This window comes from Rana temporaria, chromosome 4, assembly GCF_905171775.1.
Source record: "Rana temporaria chromosome 4, aRanTem1.1, whole genome shotgun sequence".
Lineage (NCBI taxonomy): Eukaryota > Metazoa > Chordata > Amphibia > Anura > Ranidae > Rana > Rana temporaria.
The window spans coordinates 247736748-247745285 of record NC_053492.1 but is presented as its reverse complement, the minus strand read 5'-3'; the positions used below and the strand labels follow the sequence as shown (position 1 = coordinate 247745285).

Here is an 8538-nt window from a genome sequence, read left to right as displayed (position 1 = left end):
GAGGGACTGTCGAAACAGAACCCTCCCAGTACTAGGTGGGGCTCCCCCGAAGGGAGACCCCATGAGAGCAGGCGAACTAAGCCAGAAGGCCATGTCCACCCACTCCCAAGACGTTCAGGGCTGGCCCAAGGACCCGCACCCTACTAATCACACAGTGACAAAACGCGCACAACAAAAAAAGACAAAAAAGTGACAAACACAGGCTTAAATAAAATAAAGTGGGGGAAGGGATAGTGGAGATGAGAGTGAAAGAAGTGGCCATTGTGGTGAAACAATGACCAGGCCCTCCGGCCAGGAATAAAAAATTCCTCCGGTCCTAGCCAAAAGGCCCGGCCCAGGAGGCAGGTGCTAAAAAAAAGCGTGTATCTGGTGCAGTGACCGTGGTATCCTTAAATCAATGTGTCCCTCACACACAGTGATCTTCAGATACCCCTGGACTGCCACTCCAGGGGCACATGCACCATAGGCTTTTCGTTCCATATCCGACCCCCCGACCGGCCAGTGCAGCCCTCCACCCCTGCCAGCTAGAGAACCCTTCAAGGTTTTCTTGGGGAGAACTGCCTCTCAGGTAGCAGCCTCCACCAATACTAGCCCTTCCAGACGCTCCGTCAACCCGGCGGATTTGCATGGTTCTACCCCGTCTTACCACAGGGCATTACCAGCTCCTCCAACCGGATCGCTGACAGAGATAGCACTTACACCAGCCAGCCAGAAGGCCAGACTAGAACTCGGCAAAAAGACCAGGACCAAACGCAGCACCCATCCTCACCAGGAGCACCCTTCCAGATGGCTCAGACTCAACCATGGGCCGGCCCCCAGTATTCTGTCGGGCAGCACAGCGTAGTCCCTGCTGAAACCATCCTTCCAGGTGCAATGACGTCATTGGAATGCATCCACCCTCCCCATGTAGGAGGTGCTTCAGCGCTCCGCTGACAACTGATCAGGACAGATACCACACCCAGTCCCAGCCAAAAGGCCGAGAAGCGGAAGGAAAGACAACCACGATCAGCACGGCCTAGAGTGTGCAATAGCCTTGCCTCGCCCTGGGAGAACCACCTTCATGATCATGGTGTCTCCCCTGCCAGGTAAGTATTGCATAGACATGCAGGCATGCGTAACAATCGGCTTCATCAGAACAATATCAGATGCACAGCCTGGCAGAACACAAATGCTGTTCAACTCATGGTGACAAAAAGACACCATAATTTGCATGTCTGTGCAGCTGCATGGGGGCGGAAATCAGCAGGTATGCGTAACAATCGGTTTCATCAGAAAAATATAGGACGCACAAGCTGGCAGAACACAAATGCTGCTCAACTCATGGTGACTCCAAGACACCCTAATTTGCATGTCTGTGCAGATGCATGGGGGCGGGAATCAGCAGGCATGCGTAACAATCGGCTTCATCAGACCAATACAAGATGCACAGCCTGGCAGAACACAAATGCTGTTCAACTCATGGTGACTCCAAGACACCCTAATTTGCATGTTTGTGCAGCTGCATGGGGGGGGGGAATCAACAGGCGTGTGTAACAATCGGCTTCATCAGAACAATATAAGAAGCACCGCCATGGAATTGAGTGCAAATATATGTTTAGGTAGAACATGACCATCAATTCGTTATCTAAGTCCTGTTGACCACCACCAATAACAACAACATTAACGCCGTCTGTCTGTGTGTCTTTCTGAATCAAAGCTATTCTTCACTGTATTTAAAAAAAAAAGCCTGGGCATTATCCTGGCAGAACACAGATGCTGTTAAACTCATGGTGACTCCAAAACACCCCAATTTGCATGTCTGTGCAGCTGCATGGGGGGCGGGAATCAGCAGACATGCGTAACAATCGGCTTCATCAGAACAATATAAGATGCACAGCCTCACAGAACACAAATGCTGTTCAACTCATGGTGACTCCCAGACACCCTAATTTGCATGTATGTGCAGCTGCATGGGGGCAGGAAATCAGCAGGCGTGTGTAACAATCGGCTTCATCAGACCAATACAAGATGCACGGCCATGGAATTGAGGGCAAACATATGCGTAGGTAGAACATGACCATAAATTCGTTATCTAGGCCCTGTTGACCACCACCAACAACAACAACAACATTAACATTAACGCCATATGTCTGAATCAAAGCTATTTTTCACCGTATTAAAAAAAGCCCGGGCATTAGCCTGGCAGAACACAGATGCTGTTCAACTCATGGTGACTCCAAGACACCATAATTTGCACATCTATGCAGCTGCATGGGGGCGGGAATCTGCAGACACGTGTAACAAACGGCTTCATCAGAACAATATAAGATGCATAGCCTGGCAGAACACAAATGCTGTTCAACTCATGGTGACTCCAAGACACCCTAATTTGCATGTCTGTGCAGATGCATGGGGGCAGGAATCAGCAGGCGTGTGTAACAATCGGCTTCATCAGAACAATATAAGACGCATGGCCATGGAATTGGAAGCAAATATATGCGTAGGGGAAGACACCACGATCAGCACGGCCATAATGCAATGGCCGAGCCTCACCCTGGGAAAACCACCTTAATGATCATGGTGTCTCCCTTGCCAGGTAAGTAACAAAAACAACAACATTAACACCATATGTCTGAATCAAAGCTATTTTTCACTGTATTAAGAAAAAAGCCCGGGCATTAGCCTGGCAGAACACAGATGCTGTTCAACTCATGGTGACTCCAAGACACACTAATTTGCATGTCTATGCAGCTGCATGGGGCGGGAATCTGCAGACATGCTTAACAATCGGCTTTATCAGAACAACATAAGACGCACGGCCCTGCTGAATACATATGCTGTTCAACTCATGGTGACTCCAAGACACTCTAATTTGCATGTCTGTGAAGCTGCATTGGGGAGGGAAGCAGCAGGCATGCGTAACAATCGGCTTCATCAGAACAACATAGGACGCACAACCCGGTAGAACACAAATGCTGTTCAACTCATGGTGACTCCAAGACACCCTAATTTGCATGTCTATGCAGCTGCATGGGGTAGGAATCTGCAGACACGCGTAACAATCGGCTTCATCAGAACAATATAAGACGCACGGCCCGGCAGAACACATATGCTGTTCAACTCATGGTGACTCCAAGACACCCTAATTTGCATGCCTGTGAAGCTGCATGAGAAATTTCTTTCTCATTCAAATAGTCAGTGCCCCCAAAATGCTTCATCCCATTGGCATTGTGAAAGCACTGCAAGTCAAAATGTTTAGATGTTTTGTCTCTATGGCAGAGGACCATTGAAATATCCCTCATGTCCACCTTTCAGTCTTAGCCCAGTCCTTCATTGACAATGGTTACTGTAAAGTTTTTGTCCAGCTAATTGAATACAATTGTGTATAAAACTGAAAAAAAAAGAAAAGATTTTAGGGTAAGAGTCGCCTCCAAGGTTTGACATCACACATTGCACTCATACTGCCAAGGAAAAATTACTTTACAGTATTGTAACCATTGTCATTCACACACAAAGTAACTTCCATACTTCAGAGTAAAAAGAAAATGTATACAGCATAATATATACAGAAATATAAATACACAAACATAAAACAAGGAAAATTACATTTAGCCTACAATGCTGTAAATAAAGCTGGAGTTTTACAACTACTGTAACATCTCTTCACTGGTCGCTGTCCTCACCCTCCCTCTCCTGGGCACCTTCATCACCCTCCCTCTCCTGGGCACCGTCCTCACCCTCCCTCTCCTGGGCACCGTCCTCACCCTCCCTCTCCTGTCCACTGTCCTCACCCTCCCTCTCCTGTCCACCGTCCTCACCCTCCTGCCCATCCACACGCTGCTGTCTGTCTGGCCACAGATTTTCATCAACATCACAGCATATATTCTCCCTTGCGATGCAACGAGGGAAGAAACAGAGTGCATGTTGCAACCATCCCCTACACTGATCTCCTGTAATATCCTCACAGGCAGCATCCATTGTATGGATCAGGGACCTCTGATCTTGAGCCCGATGCTCATACACTCTCCACCTCCAAGCGGAAAAAAACTCCTCAATAGTATTGAGGAAAGGAGAGTAAGGTGGTAGGAACACCATATCCATCCTTGGATGAGCAGTGAACCAGGCCCTGATAAGCGGGCCATGGTGAAAATTCACATTGCCCCATACAATTATATTTTGTAGTAGATGAGGCCCTATGAGACCTCTCTCATTTTCAGGGATCAAATCCAAATGAAGGCGGTCCAAGAAGATGAGGAGCTTCTGTGTATTGTATGGGCCAAGACTGGGGATGTGAGTGGCCACACCATTCTCAGAAATGGCAGCACACATAGTTATATTGCCCCCTCGCTGGCCTGGGACATCCACCGTGGCCCGGTGGCCAATAAAATTATGGCCACGTCTTTGGCCCTTGGCCAGGTTGAAGCCAGCCTCATCCACATACACAGGTATGTGAGAGGTCTCGTTTCCTTCCAGTGCCATTATTCTCTACAATAGAGTAAAAAAAGAAAAGATCAAATCAGTCATACAGAAGAGTCATACACTACAGTTACAGACAGCTACATAGGAATGTTCTATGCTCTACACAAGTTCAATATACTACTGGCCAGTATTCCAGTGGTTTCAAACCTGGGGTACATGTTCTTCTCAGAATTGGGCACCCAGTCGAATACTGGGGCTCCGCCACAGCTTTAAATGTTCCGGGCCAACATGGTCCCGGAACCAGGAACACTGCGTGGCACACGCACCCCTGTCTGGTAGGCCATCTCGCCGGGGGGCCGTGATGTGTGGTCACCCTAAAGGTGGGTGCCACCTCAAGAAAAGAACCCCGCCTCAATGGCGTCTGCTCCAGAAGTACCCTCCCCCAGCATGCCCCGCGAGAGAAACTCCCTCCCGATTGGCTGCTGGCAAGAGGCACCCCAGCCTGGACTCCACTGTCGCCCTGGGGTGGTATGACACCCCAGCAACCACAGAATGGACCCGCAGCACAGCCCAGCTGAAACAGAGACCCTTTGTAAAATTGCAATCAGAATCAGAGTCAACTACACTCTGATTATCCCTTAACTTTTACAGTAATAGCACCGGTACTTGGAAGTACACAGGCGCTACATCTACAATATTTTTCTTGTCATTGTTAGTATCATACATAACATCCCACTGAGGTAAGATGCTGTAATACTGAAGGCCTATCACACACACACACACACACACTAAATGAATATGTAAATGAATAAACATATTTGTTGCTCTATGCACAGTGTCCTGTCCTATACATTATATAATTCCATCATTGATTGTGAGGCCATGGTTGATGACATGGTCTATAATTGTGGCCCGAATTTCATCAGGGACAGCATGGTGTCTTTGTGCTCCTCGGCCTCTTCCCCCTATTCCACCACCACACAACCTTACTCCTCCTCCTCTTCTTCTTCCTCGAGCAGACAGTTGCCATTGTTCATTTACTTGGCCAGGTGACTCCATGTTCAGACATTGTACTGGTCCTGCATGGTCAAGATCTATATATACATGTTTGGCAGCATTCACAATCATGGACAGCATCTGTCAGGTACAGTAACTAAACATACTGTTTGATTGGTCATCTGAGACCAACTCCAACTCCTCCTTCGTTAGTCAAGTTCTAGTTGCACCCGACTGTCAATTGCTGTAATCATTTTATCAAATGTTCCAAGAGATTCATATATGGTATTCATGGTATTATGTTCCTGAATAATTTTGACAATTGAACAGACTATTGTGCATGTGATGACTTAAACAATGAAATGACCCTGACACATTTTGGAGAGAACGATTATTTGACTGAAGAAATGACAATCAGTTTAGATTAACAAGATCTATTCAATTGGAAATTGTGCTAAATGTAGGCTACTTGTACTAAATCATTTGAAAGATGTACTGAGACAGTGAAACATGTACTGAGACCTTTGCAATTTGATGAAATGAATGAGAAATGCCATTCAGTTGTGAACAATTGCGAAGTGCTTTGGAGATTTGTCCATGTTGTTTTGAGAATGTAATTTCTGTTTCAAGAAATGAGCCATAACAATGGAGAAAAACTGTAAAAAAAAAGCCCGGGCATTAGCCTGGCAGAACACAGATGCTGTTCAACTCATGGTGACTCCAAGACACCATAATTTGCACATCTATGCAGCTGCATGGGGGCGGGAATCTGCAGACACGTGTAACAATCGGCTTCATCAGAACAACATAAGATGCATAGCCTGGCAGAACACAAATGCTGTTCAACTCATGGTGACTCCAAGACACCCTAATTTGCATGTCTGTGCAGATGCATGGGGGCAGGAAACAGCAGGCGTGTGTAACAATCGGCTTCATCAGAACAATATAAGACGCATGGCCATGGAATTGGAAGCAAATATATGCGTAGGGGAAGACACCACGATCAGCACGGCCAGAAAGCAATGGCCGAGCCTCACCCTGGGAAAACCACCTTAATGATCATGGTGTCTCCCTTGCCAGGTAAGTAACAAAAACAACAACATTAACACCATATGTCTGAATCAAAGCTATTTTTCACTGTATTAAGAAAAAAGCCCGGGCATTAGCCTGGCAGAACACAGATGCTGTTCAACTCATGGTGACTCCAAGACACCCTAATTTGCATGTCGATGCAGCTGCATGGGGCGGGAATCTGCAGACACGCGTAACAATCGGCTTCATCAGAACAACATAAGACGCACGGCCCTGCTGAACACATATGCTGTTCAACTCATGGTGACTCCAAGACACTCTAATTTGCATGTCAGTGAAGCTGCATTGGGGAGGGAATCAGCAGGCATGCGTAACAATCGGCTTCATCAGAACAACATAGGACGCACAACCCGGTAGAACACAAATGCTGTTCAACTCATGGTGACTCCAAGACACCCTAATTTGCATGTCTATGCAGCTGCATGGGGTAGGAATCTGCAGACACGCGTAACAATCGGCTTCATCAGAACAATATCAGACGCACGGCCCGGCAGAACACATATGCTGTTCAACCTTACAACAGTGAGTCAGCAGTCAGTCAGTGTCAGTGGTGGAGTAGGGCGCTCCGGACCTTCCGTTACGAGTCTGCTCTCACCCGAGACCTGACAGTCAGAAGCTAGGCAGGCCTGCATACCTCGCACTGCACCGCAGCTCCCAGGACCAGCTCCTTTCTCCATTTGGACCCCCTCCTCTCCGCAGGTAAGACCCTGCCTCTCAGGGCCTTCCATCTCGGGCAACCATTGACGGCCGTCCTTCTCAGGACAGCCGTCACACCTGCCCCTCACTGCGGCTCTCCGCCCCGCTGTTTTGCCGTGCATCGCCCCCACACGGCCACCCACGATTGAGGCATACCCCCCGCCACCCCCCTGGCTTAATTTTCGGCATGTTTCGGCGTTTTCACACGCCCGCGCCAGCCTAGGCCATTTCGCGGCCGCCGCGCCTTAGGAAAGTCCGCGGCTTCAGCCGCGGCCTACCGGCGCGCCGTCCATACGCCCTGTAAACACCACCAAACTGCAGAATTTCTCCGGATTATCGCCCCATTTTCCCTGGAGGACTCCATCATCCCCCGATCAGCAACCCAGCTCAGCACAGCCAGCTTTTTACCTAGCTGATAGCCCCCCAAGCCTGGGTCCTGTGTCTCGTCTGGCAGCCATCTTGGTACACCCCAGAAGCAGAGACACTGCCCACCCCCCCTTTCCCCCCTCCACAATTCAATAGTGTTTGATCCAGGGATTGTCCGATCGCCTTTCCAGGGATCAGGAAGGAATTTTTTTCCCCGCCGCAGCACAATTGGCCCAGCACGGCCAGGGTTTTTTTGCCTTCCTCTGGACCAAAAAGCCGAGAGAGAGGATTCAGTGAATCTTCTCTCTATTATCACTCAAACACCGGCACCCCCCCCCCCCAGCGATTGGCGACTATTCCCAATCAGCAATACTCTGCAGAAACTATTTGGGGTCTGAGGCATTTCGCCACAGTATTACCAACCGTCACCAAAAAAGCCCTAATAACAGAGCAACTTTTGAGAACCGATCGACGATCGACTATCAAAAATTCTAACCAGTCATCCCAGCCTAAGCACATATCATGTGCTCTGGTCAACACAAGATCGGCAGTAAAACACTGATTAGAAATCCACGATTTCATACTACAATACAATTTAGACTGCCTCTTTATTACAGAAAGCTGGCTCTCGGCCGACTGTAACACCATTCTCGGAGAACTGGTGCCAGAAAATTATCGGATTATAACGGAAAACAGAATAGGGCAAAGAGGAGGAGGCCTGGCGGTGATCCTCAAGATTCACCTTGCAATCACTAAGCCGGCCCTTCAAAATCCTCTTCCATTCATGGAAACCCTTACGCTTCAACTTCAAACTTCCCCCCAGGAGACTGTTCACATTCTTCTCTGCTATAGGCCACCTGGGCCAAAATCGCAGCTCCTACCATCATTGATGGAGTTTATCTCCACTTACACCCTAAACAGCAAACACCTCTTGCTGCTCGGGGACTTCAATCTCTGGGCCAACTCCTCACAGGATCCCGTTGCTGACGC

At 48.3% G+C, this 8538-nt stretch overlaps 1 non-coding gene and 2 pseudogenes across 1 annotated transcript; all 3 read right to left on the bottom strand.

The window, feature by feature from the left end:
- Window positions 1–934: 934 nt before the first annotated feature.
- Window positions 935–1093, bottom strand: LOC120938502. The gene has a single exon (XR_005749091.1). It is a non-coding gene; the product is annotated as a U1 spliceosomal RNA (small nuclear RNA).
- Window positions 1094–2463: 1370 nt separating this feature from the next.
- On the bottom strand, window positions 2464–2583 carry LOC120938472 (annotated as a pseudogene).
- A 3779-nt stretch (window positions 2584–6362) lies between these two features.
- On the bottom strand, window positions 6363–6482 carry LOC120938485 (annotated as a pseudogene).
- Between the last annotated feature and the right edge of the window lie 2056 nt (window positions 6483–8538).